The following is a 17,208-nucleotide window of genomic DNA, read 5'->3' as shown; positions in this document are numbered from 1 at the left end:
AGGAGGAGGGGGGAATGACAGAAAAGTGGGAGGGAAGCCCAAAGTAATAAAAAATTGTCAACCCCCCCCCAATAAAGTTGGCTTTGGCATGGACATAACAGGCCCCTTTTCACATGCCAGCCCTGGAGACAGAGAGAGAAGTGTCAGCTGCCATGGCCGAGTGTCCCTGATGACACATCGTGTTTGTCCTCTGCTTCTAGCATCTGAGTACGTGGCTGACTTGGCCATCCCCAGAAGAAATCCATCTTGACAAGAACATTCTCGTTTTATTAGTGAGGCATCTGAGCCGAGGGGTTTGGGCTCTCCCTGCCTCTCTGGACAGTGCATCAGGACCAACCAGGGCACAGGGAAAGGAACGTAACGGAAGGCCCTGAGCTGAGATCTCAGGAGCGGAAGGGAGCTGCACTCTGCAGGGTTTGCTGACCACATGAAAGTGCTTCCACTGGGGACATGCAAATGGCAGGGCGTCTGTCCCGGGGGGAATGGTCTCACGCAGTGGAGAAGCTCTGGAGTTTGGGAGACAGGCCTGGATCCAAGTCCCAACTCCACCACCTTCTTGCTGGGGGTCCTAGGGCAAGTTCCTTAACCTCTCTGAGCCTCGGTTTCCTGCTACATAAAATGGAGATAATACAAGCACCAACCTCCAATGACCTTTACGAGGACTCAGTGAGACAGTGCACACTGATTACTAACCGGAACCTTAAACGGAGCACGTGCTCCGTGAGTGCCTCTAACGTGCCATTAGCTTCACTGCAGTGTAATGTCGCAGGACTTCTACGTCCTAGCAGCCGTAGGGCTGACATTCATCAAGTACTTGTAGGCACTCGGTCCTGTGCCAAGTGCTTCACACACATCATTGCCTCATTTAATTCCTACAGCAAAACTATGACACAGGAACTATTATTGTGTCAGAATGTGTGTGACAGCAGGTCACAGTTCAGTCAATTAAAAGTGGATTGGACAATGAGGAAAATGGGTTTTTCTCTTAGAATGCGATGTCTACTAGTAGGCAGTCCCAGTCGGGATTAGTGTCCCTGTGAACTCCGAGGACCCAGGCTCTTTCCACCTTCTTTCTCCCCCATTTACTGCAGGTCGGCTTGTCCCCTCATGGTCACAACATGCTGTTGCAGCTCCATGTGTCATACATAGATGTGACAATATCTTGGCGAACAATGTTCGCTCCTGTTTCTCTTTATTAGGGAAGGACGCCTTTCCCCTAAGCGGGGAGTATGCGGGCCGTTGGGTGTCACCTTCCAGGACTGGGGCATAAGCCCTCCATCCAGCCCCAGGATACCCTAGCAAGGAGTTAGCTGGAGGGTTCACCTTCCATGGTGGGAGCTGGGCTTTGCCGGCGAAGAGAAGAATTCAGGGAGAGAGGCCGTCGACGGCACCTTCCAAAATGTGAACCCGCTCTTTACAAGGAGCAAACCGAGGCACAGAGTGGAGCAACAGAGCCGACATCACACTGCTGGCGGAGCCGGGGTGGCCGTCCGCCCCCAGCCTACCCGCTAGTCTTCTCTACCTTTCCTGTCTAGAATACTTAAGAAATCCTTCTCTACTCAAAGTCACCGTCTCCAGGGTTCCCTTTCTGAAGTTCTGTTTCCAGACACAGGTCTTTAATCCATCTTGAATTGAGTTTGAGTGGGATATACAGTAGGAATTGAATTTTTAACATATAAAAAAAGTTATTACAGCACTATTTTTTCAAACAGCTCATCCTTCCTCCGTATCTTTAAGGTCCCTTGAGTCACGGAGCAAGTTTCCACTCCGTTTCATTCATCCATTTCTCTATCATTGTTTCAATACCAGGCTCTTTCAATCACAAGAGCTTTGTAATGAGTCTTGATGTCTGGTAGGGTAAGTCACCCCCAAACTTCTTCTTCTTCTAAGTTCTGTAAGTTATTCTTAACCTTCTGTTTCTCCCTATGAGTTTTAGAATCAATTTAAGTTCCATTAAGAATGCAAAATCCAAAAATAATTATTAGAATTTCATTGGACTCGGGTTAATCTGGGAACATTCTTATCTTTATAATACTGAGTCTTTTGCATCCACAAGTATGGAGCATATCTCCATTTGTTCTGGTCTTCTTTAATGTCTTTAAATGATGTTCTGTAATTTTCTCTTAACTATGTTCCGAACACCCACACTGGAGTGGAAAGGATCTTAGAGACTTTCTGATCCAACGGACGGCTTACAAATGAGACACGGAGAAGCGGCTGGGTCTCCACAGAGGACAGCACCTAAGCGCCCGCGGGGATAGCAGTGGGGCACTGGGAGTTGCGGGTGTGAGAGGCAGGGGGCGACAGGGCCGGCAGCAGGGTGAAGGCTGCACCGAGGGGGTCCTCCCCAGGGACAGACAGCGCCGGCTGGGTGAGGAGAGGCGGCACTCTACGTGAGGGCGGAACACCGTGGCGCAGGAGACCGCGGGCGGTGGTCGGGGCAAAATAAATGGGTGGGATTCCCCAACTATAAAGAGGAATGGATTTTACAGCTAACGAAGTCCAGAATCTTGAAAGGGGTCCGAAGATAACCTCTGGCCAATAAAGATAGATCTTATGATCAAATCAATAGAAATGGACACAGGAAAGATGTGACGAGAGTGAGTATGTGCTTATATCACCTACATTTTCGTCACAACTGAAAGATGATGATGACGATGATGATGATGATGATGATGTAGTAACAGTAATAATGACGGCTAATATTTATGGAGCACTTACTATGGGCCAGGCCCCATCTTGAGCTCCTTACATATATCAACTCACTCCATCCTCCCAACAATCTGTAAGGTGGGTACTTTACCATCCCCACCTTAAAGCTAGAGAAATTGAGGCCCAGAGAGACTGATTACTTGCCCAAGATCACACAGCTAACAAGTGGCAGAACGCAGGTGTGAACCCAGGAACTCTGGCTGCGGAGCATATGCTATTACCCACTACAAGAACCAAAATGAATTGTGCCTGCAGCTGGGAAGCTAGGCTACTCTCAGGAAGGTCTTCTTGCTTCTGGTCCTGACTGCAGAGCCTTGAACCGATCTTTTCAAAGAGGCACCAAACCAACTCACCATTAAACATGGTAGAAGCTCTTGGTCATCGGAAGCCCTGTGGCTATGGGACGATCACCCGAGAGGTTCTCCAACCACGGATTTGGTGCCTGCTCCTCTCTGCCTGCCCCTGTGCTGTTTTCTTTCTAGGATTTACCTTGTCTGGACATCATGCTAATGAGTTAACTGAGAAGGTCTGCATTCATGGTAATGCTTCTTAATGAAATCCATTTGCTCAATAGGAAAGCTGGCACTGGTGAATAAACCCGAGTCACAGGACCGAGCGGGGATGCTGAGCGGCACTGAAATAATTCAGTTCAAGCAGCTGTCCAGCCACCAGCACCACCGCCACATGTAGGATTAACAAAACCGTTCCAAAGCATATGGGAATGCTTTTCAAGGTCATTAGAAGAGAACAGTAAAGGAGGTAGAAAGAACACTGCTTCCTCTGCTGCTACCTCCCCCACAGGGACGAGGGGATGACTCCCATGCCGTGAAATAAAGCGGCACCTAGCTTTGTTGAAAGGCAGGTGGGCCGAGCACTGGCAGAGGGCAAGTGAAGAAAAATTCGTGATGCCCTCACGAAACCCTAATCAAAGCTACAAGTCCCATTCACTCTATTTTTATTCAGCAGCAAATCAGGAGTTCCAGAAAAATACCAGGAACAAGGATTTCTGCTTTAAGAATCCCAAACTCTGAAGCTGAGTCCGGGAAGTGGTGGGTGGCAGGGTGGGAACGAAGTCACAGAAATGCAAAGATCCTCGTTGACTTCTATTACACGAGACTTGTGTGTCTTTCCCTTTTTCGTGATTACAAAAATAACCCCTACCTTACAAAACAATTCAAACATTTCACAAAAATAGAATACAGCAGTCCGAGTGCCCCAAAATATAATCTATTAACATAAGATTATGTGACACAACTGGCCTTTTTTCACCCAAAGTGTACCCGGAAGTGTTTCCACTGTACATATGGAAAATACTGATTGAATCATTTTTGTAATGGAGAATATTTCAGTGTTTGACTTTTTTTTTTTTGCTTTTCCAAACAGCAAGGCAATGACTAATGCCGTGCGGATTTTTATGGATGTGAATTATTTGAGAGAGACGTTTGCTGTCACTGGAGGCCTTCGAAATAACGACTGCATTTTACTCTCATTTTTCAGGTGAGCAAACTGAGGCTCAGAGAGGCTCAGAAACATGCTCAGTTATAGGGTTAGGAAGGGATGGGGCTGGGACCCAAACCCAGGCATCTGGAGAGGAAACACCCACACCCAACCCGTATCATTATTGCAACGATTCACCAACACTGGCTTGAGAACGCAAGGAGGGGGTGAGGGTGGGAGACAGAGCCCGAGGGGAGGTCGGGCACAGACCTGGGCGGAAGTACAAGCATGCGTGGGAAGAAAACATTAAAATTACTTGTCTTTTCTGCTGGAAAGATAAAACTACCCCTGCAAGGCAGTACATAACCCCTGCACCATACCTCCACCGCGGGCTTCGGGGAGACGGTCGGGTGAGGAGAGCTGAACCAGCCGACTGCCGAGAGGCCTCAGACACAGCGACAATGGAAAGAAACGCATCTTCCTCAACGTCACAGAAATACAGGTGACCTGGGAGGCAGGACAGTGGTGCAGTTAGATCTCCAGCCTCCACATCTGGACAGCTGGGGCTGAAGCCTCAGCTTCCCTCCAAGGCTAGCAGCGCCCTGAGAAGTCGCTACCTCAGTGTCCTCCTCTGTCCAGTGGGGATTTGAACAACACTTGCTCCTGCAACTTTCTGCGCATGAAATAAGGTGTGCCTCCCTTAGCACAGGACCCCGTGCCCAGTAATTGATGATACCCCCTATTATTTTTGCCATTGTTAACTCTGCCTTGTGAACATGCTCCCAGGCTCTGTCCTCACACGCGATGAACACGCAGCTGCCGTGCCTGGACATTGCGGCTCTGCCCCCTGGTCATAAGTGGCTGGGCCCAGCAGGGCCTCTCAGAGGACCAGAGGCTGGCTCTGCCCACTAACTGGCTGTGTGACCTTGGGCAAGAGTCTCGACCTCTTGGTTTCCTCGTATGGGAAACAGGGTCCATAACAGACGCACGTCCCCACAGGACTGAGACGAGGATCAAATGAACAGCACTTAGCGCTGTGCAGGGCCTGGGGTAAACGGCCTTAGATGTTAACTATTCATGTCACGATGGATCCATATGACCAAGTTATTTGCACACCTACTGCATACCAGGCAGTGTTCTAAGTGCTTCACGTATAGCAGTGAACAAAATAGACACACCCTGCCTTGCGGAGATTAGATTCTAGGGGGGAAGGCAAATAATAAACAAGTAAACATAGCGTGGGGTAGGGAGTGGCGTAATGAAGAGCACTGAGCAGGGCGGGGTCTGCGGACACAGGGGGATTAAGGAAAGGGGGAACAGCGAGCCGTTCACCGAATGTTGCGGGTTCTCCTTCCAGACCCTCGTGACTTACTTTGGCTGATAAGATGTAAATGGCAGGGATAGGTATCACTTTCCAGTGGAACTGCAAAACCACTGTGTGATTCACCACATCCCTTCCCGCTGCCACCGCCATTGTGAACGTGAAAACACAGGTAGAGACGGAGCCTCGGTCAGCCTGGGTCTCTGAACCACGATCAGAGCTCCCTGGCGATGACACTGGATGTGTGAGAAATGAACCTCCGCTGTGCCTGGACACGGAAAGTTGGAGTTGTTACTGCAGCACAATTGAGGCTGATCCCAAAGTCCTATGTCTCACGGGGGCACTTGAGCAGAAGCATCAAGGAACTGAGAGAACAAGCCGCAGGGCTCTGTGGGAAGGGTGCTGCAGGCTGAGGGAATGGCGGGTGTGAAGGCCCTGAGACAGGAGCGGTACTGGTGTCTTTCAGGAACAACAGGAGGCTCTTGTGGCCCCAGCAGCAGGAGGGTGTCAAGAGATGGAGTTAGAGGCGTTTGGGGGAGGGAGAGACTGATAATGTCCCTGTGGGCCACTGTAAAGCCAAGCACAATGATTATAGGTGAGAGGGGGGTGTCTCCACACCAACCGGCACACCTGTCCTCCCCGACCTGTTTCCAACACCGCCTTTCAAAAGGAACAAGAAGGTGCAGCCACTGGTGCCCACCCACTCTCCACACTGGCCATGGGCAGAGCATCCTGTTCACCCTCCTCCACCCCAAGGGCGCTCCTCCTCCCTGCCTGGGGACCTTCCAGCTGGCTTCACATTTGGCTGCAGGTCCTCGTTTGTTTGGGCCTTGGAGAGACTTTCCAAGCTGCTCCTCTCGGAGTCTGTTTATGAAGATGACTCTGTTGCATGAGCCTCCCAGGGCTGTCCCGTTGGTCCAAGCATCTGTTCAACTGAGTCTCTATTTATTTCTCCAGTAAACAACCGGAGCAAAGGCAGGGTTCTGTGGTGTTTCCACAACCCCCGCTGCTGGTGCCAGGATCTAATAGAATGCAGAGATGACAAGGGAGAAGTGAGGGCCCCGTGATCTGGGCGGAAGAGTGCGTGAGGCTCCGGAACCTCCCGGCAGAAGCTGCATCCTCGCCGCAGGCTCCTATGGCACCAGAGGCATGGACGGAGCTGGCCACTGCAGTGGACATCTGCTGGCTTTTCCCACCAGCATGTTCCCTCTTCTGCTGCCCAGAGCAACTCCCAGGGATCCCCTAAAGGACCCCAAAGGACCATCCCTCCCCTTTCTCAGTCCAGTGTGTTTCAAGGTAGGCCTGATGCCCCTGCTCCTGGGCCCCCTGTACCCCACATCCAGGAAGAGGTACATGATTGAAGTATGGCCACTGAATTTCTTCTACCACCTCCTGGCCTTTGCGACTCGCTCTGCAGCAGTCATGTGACCCAAGCTGGTCCAATGCACGGGAGAACCATGCAGGAAAGGTGGGGTCTCTCTGTTCAGGCTGCTAAGGTGGCAGGATTTGAGTTCACTGCTGCTAGTGACCATCTCAGCCACCACACAGGGGTAGCCTGAGAATGAACATGACACAGAAGAAAGCTAAGTGGAGGGATGGAAAGACACAGATTTCTGAAAGTAATATCTGAGCTCCTGGACTCAGCCAAGCCTAAAGTCCCTAAATTTAGGGGTTAAGTAGTTTGTGTGGTTTCCTGTCACTCACAATCAATGGCGCCCCAACCTGTTCGCCTCTACACATCAGTAGACAGATACGAGAAAGTGGGGTGTGCTGGAGGAATGAACTCTGGGCAGGATGGAAAATGAGAGCAGGTGAGTGTGTGAGCAGAGGGCGAGGAGGCTGGAGAGTTGTGTGCTTGTGGCGGCTCTGTGTCCCTCGGCATAAATGCCAAAGTCCTCCCATGACCTCCATGGCCCTGCGGGGTCTGGTTCAGCACCTCTTGGGCCTCGTCTGCTCTTCTTCCCTCTTGCACCCTCAGTTCTAGCCACACAGCCTCTACATCCATGTTCTATGCTGTATAACAAATTACCCCATTTAGCAGTTTTAAATAGCATCTATTTGTTAGCTCACAGTTCTGCAGGTTGGAAGTCCAGCACAGTGTGGCTGGGCTCTCTGCTCAGGCTGAAATCAAGGTGTTAGCTGGCTGTGTTCCTATCTGGAGCGAAGGTTCTCTTCTGAGCTCATTCCTGTAATTGGCATTCGATTCCTTGTGGTTATAGGACTATAGTCCCCATTTTCTTGATGATTTTCAGCCAGAGGCAGCTCTCAGCTCTTAGAGACCACCTCATCACATGGCTCCCTCATCTTCAACCAGCAACAACACATCAAATGTTTCTCATGCTTCCAGGCCCTCTGCCTCCTCCTCCTGCGGGCCTGGGGTAAACTGCCTTAGATGTTAACTATTCATGTCACGATGGATCCATATGACCAAGTTATTTGCACACCTACTGCATACCAGGCAGTGTTCTAAGTGCTTCACGTATAGCAGTGAACAAAATAGACACACCCTGCCTTGCGGAGATTAGATTCTAGGGGGGAAGGCAAATAATAAACAAGTAAACATAGCGTGGGGTAGGGAGTGGCGTAATGAAGAGCACCGAGCAGGGCGGGGTCTGCGGACACAGGAGGATTAAGGAAAGGGGGAACAGCGAGCCGTTCACCGAATGTTGCGGGTTCTCCTTCCAGACCCTCGTGACTTACTTTGGCTGATAAGATGTAAATGGCAGGGATAGGTATCACTTTCCAGTGGAACTGCAAAACCACTGTGTGATTCACCACATCCCTTCCCGCTGCCACCGCCATTGTGAACGTGAAAACACAGGTAGAGACGGAGCCTCGGTCAGCCTGGGTCTCTGAACCACGATCAGAGCTCCCTGGCGATGACACTGGATGTGTGAGAAATGAACCTCCGCTGTGCCTGGACACGGAAAGTTGGAGTTGTTACTGCAGCACAATTGAGGCTGATCCCAAAGTCCTATGTCTCACGGGGGCACTTGAGCAGAAGCATCAAGGAACTGAGAGAACAAGCCGCAGGGCTCTGTGGGAAGGGTGCTGCAGGCTGAGGGAATGGCGGGTGTGAAGGCCCTGAGACAGGAGCGGTACTGGTGTCTTTCAGGAACAACAGGAGGCTCTTGTGGCCCCAGCAGCAGGAGGGTGTCAAGAGATGGAGTTAGAGGCGTTTGGGGGAGGGAGAGACTGATAATGTCCCTGTGGGCCACTGTAAAGCCAAGCACAATGATTATAGGTGAGAGGGGGGTGTCTCCACACCAACCGGCACACCTGTCCTCCCCGACCTGTTTCCAACACCGCCTTTCAAAAGGAACAAGAAGGTGCAGCCACTGGTGCCCACCCACTCTCCACACTGGCCATGGGCAGAGCATCCTGTTCACCCTCCTCCACCCCAAGGGCGCTCCTCCTCCCTGCCTGGGGACCTTCCAGCTGGCTTCACATTTGGCTGCAGGTCCTCGTTTGTTTGGGCCTTGGAGAGACTTTCCAAGCTGCTCCTCTCGGAGTCTGTTTATGAAGATGACTCTGTTGCATGAGCCTCCCAGGGCTGTCCCGTTGGTCCAAGCATCTGTTCAACTGAGTCTCTATTTATTTCTCCAGTAAACAACCGGAGCAAAGGCAGGGTTCTGTGGTGTTTCCACAACCCCCGCTGCTGGTGCCAGGATCTAATAGAATGCAGAGATGACAAGGGAGAAGTGAGGGCCCCGTGATCTGGGCGGAAGAGTGCGTGAGGCTCCGGAACCTCCCGGCAGAAGCTGCATCCTCGCCGCAGGCTCCTATGGCACCAGAGGCATGGACGGAGCTGGCCACTGCAGTGGACATCTGCTGGCTTTTCCCACCAGCATGTTCCCTCTTCTGCTGCCCAGAGCAACTCCCAGGGATCCCCTAAAGGACCCCAAAGGACCATCCCTCCCCTTTCTCAGTCCAGTGTGTTTCAAGGTAGGCCTGATGCCCCTGCTCCTGGGCCCCCTGTACCCCACATCCAGGAAGAGGTACATGATTGAAGTATGGCCACTGAATTTCTTCTACCACCTCCTGGCCTTTGCGACTCGCTCTGCAGCAGTCATGTGACCCAAGCTGGTCCAATGCACGGGAGAACCATGCAGGAAAGGTGGGGTCTCTCTGTTCAGGCTGCTAAGGTGGCAGGATTTGAGTTCACTGCTGCTAGTGACCATCTCAGCCACCACACAGGGGTAGCCTGAGAATGAACATGACACAGAAGAAAGCTAAGTGGAGGGATGGAAAGACACAGATTTCTGAAAGTAATATCTGAGCTCCTGGACTCAGCCAAGCCTAAAGTCCCTAAATTTAGGGGTTAAGTAGTTTGTGTGGTTTCCTGTCACTCACAATCAATGGCGCCCCAACCTGTTCGCCTCTACACATCAGTAGACAGATACGAGAAAGTGGGGTGTGCTGGAGGAATGAACTCTGGGCAGGATGGAAAATGAGAGCAGGTGAGTGTGTGAGCAGAGGGCGAGGAGGCTGGAGAGTTGTGTGCTTGTGGCGGCTCTGTGTCCCTCGGCATAAATGCCAAAGTCCTCCCATGACCTCCATGGCCTTGCGGGGTCTGGTTCAGCACCTCTTGGGCCTCGTCTGCTCTTCTTCCCTCTTGCACCCTCTGTTCTAGCCACACAGCCTCTACATCCATGTTCTATGCTGTATAACAAATTACCCCATTTAGCAGTTTTAAATAGCATCTATTTGTTAGCTCACAGTTCTGCAGGTTGGAAGTCCAGCACAGTGTGGCTGGGCTCTCTGCTCAGGCTGAAATCAAGGTGTTAGCTGGCTGTGTTCCTATCTGGAGCGAAGGTTCTCTTCTGAGCTCATTCCTGTAATTGGCATTCGATTCCTTGTGGTTATAGGACTATAGTCCCCATTTTCTTGATGATTTTCAGCCAGAGGCAGCTCTCAGCTCTTAGAGACCACCTCATCACATGGCTCCCTCATCTTCAACCAGCAGCAACACATCAAATGTTTCTCATGCTTCCAGGCACTCTGCCTCCTCCTCCTGCCTCTAGCCAGAGAAAACTCTCTGCTCTTAAAGAGTTCACCTGATTAGGTTAGGCACACCGGGCTCATCTCTGCATCTCAAGGTCAACTGATAGGGGACTTTAATTAAAAATGTAGAGTCCCTTCAAGCAGCACCTGGATTCACATTTGGCTGAATAACAAGAAGATGGGGCTCTTGGGGACTGGCTTTAGAATTCTGCCATCCACAACTTCTCTGTCCCTCAAACGTCCCAGTCATGCTCCCCATCAAAGCCTTACACTTGCTGTTCCCTCCTCCAAGAAAGCTCTGGCCACAGGTGGCCCATGGCTCACCTCCTCACTGTATGCAGGGTCTGCATACAAATGCCGTCCTCGAGAAGCCTCCTCTGACCACCCGACAGAAACACCACCCCTGTCGCTGTCGAGCCCCTTAACCCTGCTTTGTTTTTCTCCAGAGCTTATGTGCTATTACAGATTAAACAAAGACAGCTCTGTCTGCCCTGCTGGGCTGTAAGCCCAGAGGACAGGGACTTGACATTATTTGCAGAACCTGGCACAGAGTAGATGCTCAATAAATATTTGTTGAATGAAAGAAGGAACATGTTCCTTAAATTTCTTTAATGGCCTTACATAGTCACCCCGAGGTCTTTTCATGCTTATCTGCCAGCCCTGGGCTCCACGGGAGGCAGAGTAAGGCTGAGACTGAGAGCTCAGGCATCAGAGCCAGACGGGCTGGGTTCACATCTTGTGGGTCAGCCCTTTTACCTCTCAAGTCTGTTTCTTCATCTGTGACACAGGGAGAACCTATCTCAAAGGGTATCTGTGCATGCTAAATGAAATAGTTCAGGTAAAGTGCCTGGCACCCAAATCAGAATCATAAGGTGATACCGTCTGACACCCTCAGATAAAGCAAAAAGTAAAAAACACTGACGTTATCAAGGGTTGGCAAGGATGGGTGTGACAGGGACTTCCACTGGGAGTGCGCATCACTGCAATCACTTTAGAGATTCATTTGGAAAAATCTAGTGGAGGTGAAGATGTGCATGTCCTATGTCCTGCCACATCTGCCAATATATAACCCTTATATCAACGGGATCTTTCAACACAGACTCACAGATGCAACTAGCAATACAGCATCAGCTGATCAACTGCCAGACACTGAAACACTTTACGTAAACAAGTTCATCTTTATCCCCACTTTACAGGTAAGAAATGAAGGCTCAGAGATCTGTAAGTCGTTTGCTCAAGATCACACAGCTGGGACGTGGCAAAGTTCTCACCTGCATCCTGGGTGGTGGATAGGGTAGGAAGGGTGGGGGGAGAGGAAGGAGAAAAAAGGCAAATGACAGGGCAGACTAAACGACAGCATCAACACATCTCCAAGAGCACTCTCTTCTGCAAAATGCGAGACGTAAAGCTACCACGACTCAGAATCTCACTGCCAGGTACAATGCCTAAGAGAAATAAAAACATGTATCCGCGTAAAAACTTGTACGTGAATGTTCCTAGCAACATCATTCATAACAGTGGAAACAACCTAAGTGTCCATCAACTAACGAATGGATAAATAAAATGTGGAATACCCATACAGTGGACTGTTACTTGGCCATAAAAAGGAACGAAGCATGGATACATGCTTCGATGGGGATGAACTTTGAAAACGTTATGCCGCGTGAAAGAAGTCAGTCACGAAAGGTCACACATCATATGATTCCATTTGTCTGACTTGTCCACAATAGGCAAATCTATAAAAACAGAAAGCACATTATCTGTTGTCAGCGGCTGGGGGAAGGAGAGAATGAGAAGTGACTGCTAACAGGTACAGGGTTTTTTTGTGGGGGCGACAAAAGTCTTCTAAAATTAGATTGCAATGATGGTTGCGCAACTGTGACTATATTGAAAACCACTGAATTGTATACTTTAAAAGGGCAAATTTTATGATACGTAAATTAAATCTCAATAAAGCTGTTTTTAAAATGCATTCTGAGGATCTCTGCTTTTCTGAGTGTTTATGAGGAGAGGGCATGAAAAATAAGTTTGGCAAACGTGAGTTAACCAATTCAAATCAGGAAGTAAATGAGTAAGATTTTTGCTGCAGTACTTCTCAGAGCCTTCAATTTACAGAAATTCATGACACTACTAAGAGGAACACGTTCTGATAACAGGTAATGCTTACTGAGTACTCACAATGTACCAGGCGAACATTAACTCATTTACTTCTCACACTAACACTATGAAGTAGGTACTATTATTATCCTCATTTCACAAATAAAGAAACTGAGGCACTGATAGGCTGAGAATCTTGTCTAAGAAGACACAGCTAGCAAGTGGCAAAGTCAAGATTTGAATTCAACTAGCCTTGCTCTGGGATTCATGGTAGACTGACGATCTTGATGCAGTATACAGCATTTCCAAAACATGTTTGACCGCAAATTACCTTAATAAAAGAATCCCAAAACATTTGTCTTCTCTCCAGCCTCTCACTTGGACAAGTGAAGCTGCTTTCTCCAGTCTCGCCACCTGCATCCTCACTCCTTGTGATCTATTCTCCTTTCTCAGTACAGATTTTGCAGCACTCCCTTGCTTCAGACTCTCCGATGGCCTCCCTCCATCTTTAGACCAGGCTTTCTCAACCTCAGCATTAGTGACATCTGGGACCAGCTCTTTCTCTACTAGGGGGCTTCCCTGTGCACTGTAGAATTTTTAATAGCCATGGCCTCTACCCACTGGAAGTCAGTAGCACTTCCTGCCCCCAAGTTGTGACAGCCAAAAATGTCCCCAGACATTGGTGAATGTCCCAGAGAGACAAAATCACTCCAGTTGGAATCACTGCCTTAGACTAAAATCTCAATTCCTCACCTTAGCTGACAGACCCCTGATGGTCTGGCCCTTGCTAACTTCCTCTCTGAGTATCTTGCTGGATCCACACCCTCCAGCAACACTGGCCTCTCTGATTTCCAAACTCTCAGAGTACGTCCTCTTCGGGACCTTTCCATGTGCTCCTCCCCCATCCCATGGCTGGCTCGTCCTCATTATTTAGGTTTCTTCTGTCCACCTTCTTTGCTGTTTCCTGGACAGCCACTCCCTCTCCTAATACCCAGACGCATCTTCCCTGTAACACATCGCTGCTGAATTTGCGTCAGGTGTTGGTTTTTGTCTTTACGATGTGAGTTCCGCTCCAGCAGCGTGTGCATCTTGCTGATTGTGCTCTTTGTTGGATCTCTGGTGCTAAGAGTGCTGGGCCCCAGGAAGGTGCCTGTCTCCACGGGCTGGATGAATCACTGATTTGTCACCGTGTAAATCGGGAAGCCCTTCTGCTGCCTGTGCACAGTAAAGGCGGGGACATGGAGGGGAAAACACCTTAGGAGTTTTCATCACCTTGGCTTTGGGCACCAAACGTGCCTTCTGGTCTTTTGTAAAAGGTCTCTTTCTATCAAAACTAATTGCCAAGAAGTCTTTAAAATGGAAAACAAACAATAAAAGAAGAAACAGCAACAGCAGAGGGGGAGGACAGGAATGACTTTCAATATTTTCAAGGACTCCTTAAATTAAAGCAAGTCTCTGTGTAGTGTTGACTGATTTTTCAAGTACAGTAGAGACCAGACAGCGGAGCAGGACTGGAAAACGGCTGTAGCGGTGTGTCTCTAGGTCACGGCGTCGGCGATTCCAACAAAGGGCGCTGGGTGGAGGGGGCAACTAGCAGCCCAGCTGGGGTGTGAGGAAGAAGGAAATAAAAAGCAGAGAGGATGAGTCAGGCTGGGCTGTGGCAAGATGCCACCCTGCATGCTAGCAAGCAGAGAGGGAACCAGGCTGAGGACCCTTCTCTGAAAACCCACAGGACAGCATGATGCAGTGGAGAGGGAGAGGGGCTCTCCCCAGATCCTCTCCTCCGGGCTGGTCTTCGGTGTGGGGATTCTGCTGGGCACGACTGAGCCTCCTGCCTTGGCTTCTTCTGTTAACGAGAGGCTCAGGCTCGCCCGGAACTTCTTGACCTAGAGGCCCAGCCATAGAGGTCCTGAAAGGTTCTACTGAGGATCCTAAATATTTCAAACCACCTATAAAATACTTTCACTAAAGGAAAAAAATCACACCAGAAAGAGTCAACCCCTTAAATCTGAACACCAATTTACAGGAACTACCGAGGAAGGAAAAACACATTACACGACACCACAGGGATGCAAAATACACTTAACTGCACAAAACTCTCTGGGACAAATGGCTCAGTGTCTTCAACAAATAAACTGCAGGGAAAGAAAAGAGGGGGACCTATAGAATTAAGGAGACTTAAGAGACTTATCAACCAACAGCCATGAATGGATAGACCTTATCTGCACTTTGACAAGAAAAATCTATAACGAGAACAACCGATAAAAACAATTCATTAAATAATTGGGGACATTTAGTATGGACGTTCCTCAAAAAACTAAGAATTAAATGACCATATGATCTACCAATCCTTCTTCTGGGTATTTACCCAAAAAACCTGAAGACATTTATCCACGTAGATCTATGCACCCCGATGTTCACAGCAGCTTTAGCCACGGTGGCCAGGACACAGAAGAAACTCAAGTGTCCTACAACAGAAGACTGGATAAAGAAGCTGTGGTACATATACACAATGGAATATTACTCAGCCATAGGAAAAGTTGAAATACTGCCATTTGTGACAACATGAATGGATCTCAAGATAATCATGCTGAGCAAAATAAGTCAGAAAATGTTGAAAATCACATGTTATCACTCATACGTGGGATATAAACTGAAAGTAACAAACATAACAGACTCATGGACACGCAAAGTGTCCATGCCAAGTGGTTACCAGAGGGAAGAGGGGGAGGGGGAAGGTAGATAGGGATAAAAGGGGTCAAATATTTGGTAACAGAAGGAAATCTAACTTTGGATGGTAGACACACAATGCAATATATATACAATTTGCTGTTGACTGATACACTTGAAACTTATTTGATTTTGTTAATCAATGTCGCCTGATAATTTTTAATGAAAAAATAATTGGGGACATTTCAACAGCGAGGGAATATTTGGTGATATTAAAAGATGATTGTGAATAAAAGTTTTGGTATGACAATAAGATGATGGTTATTTCTGAGTCTTTTTTTTTTTTTTCAGAGATACATGTCCAAATACTTATGGATGAAATAATATGACGCCTAGGATTTGGTTCCAAACGATCTGAAGGGAGGCTGGGAAAGTGATGGTTATAGATGAAAAAGTCTGGCTATGAGATGACAGTTGTGGAAGCTGGCGCTGAGTCCATGGTAACACATTATGGCACTTTTTCTCATGCCTTCATCAATAATATGACCCACAGGCTTACGAATATTTTGGTGATCTTATTAAAATTCAATTTAACTTTCTTTTATTTGCTTTATATCAAACATTCAGCTATATAATCACTGGCTATGAAAAATGGGCAAATTAATTCATCAAGACTAAATTACCCTGACTTTGAGGCAATATCATATGACTCAGAGCAGAGAAACTTTTCCTGTCTGTGTTTTGTCATTTGTATCTCTATGACACTCAGCAATTTTATTTATACTTCTCAGAGCCTCAACTTTCTCCCCCGTAAAATGGGAGGAAGTAAACGAGATTTCATGTGTGGAGTGCTTGGCCCAGTATCTGACCGTCAGCAAACTGCAGTTACTATTATGACCAGTGGCAGCAATACCAGAAGAATGTAGAAGAGGGTATTATTCGTATAAAAAATTATGCTTCTTCAGGTATGTGTAGAAAAATTCCGGAATATTACAAATAGGTAACAGATAATCCCCCAGGAGTCATTCATTTATTCAACAAACACTACTGAGTGCCTTCCGTGTGCCAGGCACGACAGACCTACAGAGCGCAGGATGAGTCAGCCCCTCCTCTCCTGGGGCAGACAGGGTAGAGGAATTTAGGCATGCTGAGACAGGGGGAAACCAGGGATCAAAACTTCCTTAGGGGTGGTCCAGGGAGATGTCCAGATTGAGATCTGAAGGATACAGGAGAGTGAGCCAGGCTGGATGTAGGGGCGGGAGGGCAGTGAGCAGGGAGAGAAAAAGGAGAGCGCATTCCAAGCTGCTAAGAGAAGGCCCTTGGGGCAAGAGGGAGTAATTCCAGGGTCCTATGAATTGCAGAGTCCAGAGGAGACAGATCAAGGTGGGGACAGTGAGAGGCTGCAGAGGGGAGCGTTTCTTGCACTTTTACTCCACACCTTCTCAATTGTACCAATATTTCATGAAAAGCATGTATCATTCTTATCATTTTTAAAAAGCTAAAAAAAAAAAAAAACCCCACCAAATAAAAACACTTCATAAAGTTCCAAGAAGAAAAGAAATTATTATGGCAATTTCTTTTTCTCTCAGGCATCCTATATCATGTTAAAATTACTTACATTTGCTAAAGAAACCATCTCATTGAAATGTAACAAGCATTTGATCCTCTCCTACCTGGTTTGGGGAAGGGCCTCTCCATCCTTCCCTACGTCCTTTCCTTTTTTTTTGGTGAGTTAGGCCTGGATATAGTAATTGTGCCTAATATTTAAATTGCATCATTTTTAAGATGCAATTTCCAGCCCACATGGAGGCTCTAGCCCTCAGACAAGTTTCAGCACATCAAGGTGAGTTTGGAGGAAAGTGGGACTTGAGGAAAAGCTTTTCATTTCCCAACTGAATGCAGCTTGAGCACCATCCCTGTGCTGAGCATGGCTGGCCCACAGAAAGAAAAAACTCAGTATCGTATGG

Source organism: Pteropus vampyrus, unplaced genomic scaffold, assembly GCF_000151845.1.
Source record: "Pteropus vampyrus isolate Shadow unplaced genomic scaffold, Pvam_2.0 Scaffold162, whole genome shotgun sequence".
Lineage (NCBI taxonomy): Eukaryota > Metazoa > Chordata > Mammalia > Chiroptera > Pteropodidae > Pteropus > Pteropus vampyrus.
This window is presented reverse-complemented; position numbering follows the sequence as displayed.